Source organism: Bos taurus, chromosome 10 (assembly GCF_002263795.3).
Source record: "Bos taurus isolate L1 Dominette 01449 registration number 42190680 breed Hereford chromosome 10, ARS-UCD2.0, whole genome shotgun sequence".
NCBI lineage: Eukaryota > Metazoa > Chordata > Mammalia > Artiodactyla > Bovidae > Bos > Bos taurus.
Window position 1 is genome coordinate 85931000 of NC_037337.1, and position 698 is coordinate 85931697.

Below are 698 nucleotides of genomic sequence, written 5' to 3' on the forward strand. Positions count from 1 at the left end.
CAACCCCGGCAGGGCCTCAGACAGTCTCCAAAGGCCAATGTGCTTTTCCTTTGGCTTGTGTGCCGTCTAAATACTTTATCCAATTGCCATGGCTCCACCTCCAGCTGCCTCATTTTCCTTTATGGGGCCGTCCACAGCCCTCTGAGCTCTCAGGCAGGACCTTGGGACCACTGGGGGCACATTCCAGAGACCGCTCGTGAGCTCCCACCCTGATGTTGAAAACTCACGTCCTGGCTGAGAATGCTACATGTGGTCTGGTGGGAGCTGGAGGGACGTGTTGAAAACCATCCCCAAATAGGCCGCTGTCAATCCCAGGAGACCAAGATGGTTAGAGGGCAATTTCACAAACGCTCCTATGGGATGTGAATGAGGGTGCTGTCAGAATACAGCTGGGGCCCGTCCCCCTCCCCACCCCACCCACCCCCCGCCAGCACTCTCCAAGCCTCTGCTCAGGGGACTGAGAAACTTCACTTTTTCTTTTGCAGGGGTGCCCTGTCATCCCTGGGCTGGTGCTGAGGGGCATCACCACAGTGCCGTATCAGGAGGCACAGTCCCCAGAGGTCTAGCATTTAGTGAGATGGCCGAGTCCTTAGTTCTGGAACCCTTTATGAACTGGGTGTCTATTTTGTCCCCACACTGCGCTAGGCAGTGGGTAGGAGAAGTGAGCAACCCAGAGTGCCTCGGCTCAGGGAGGAACT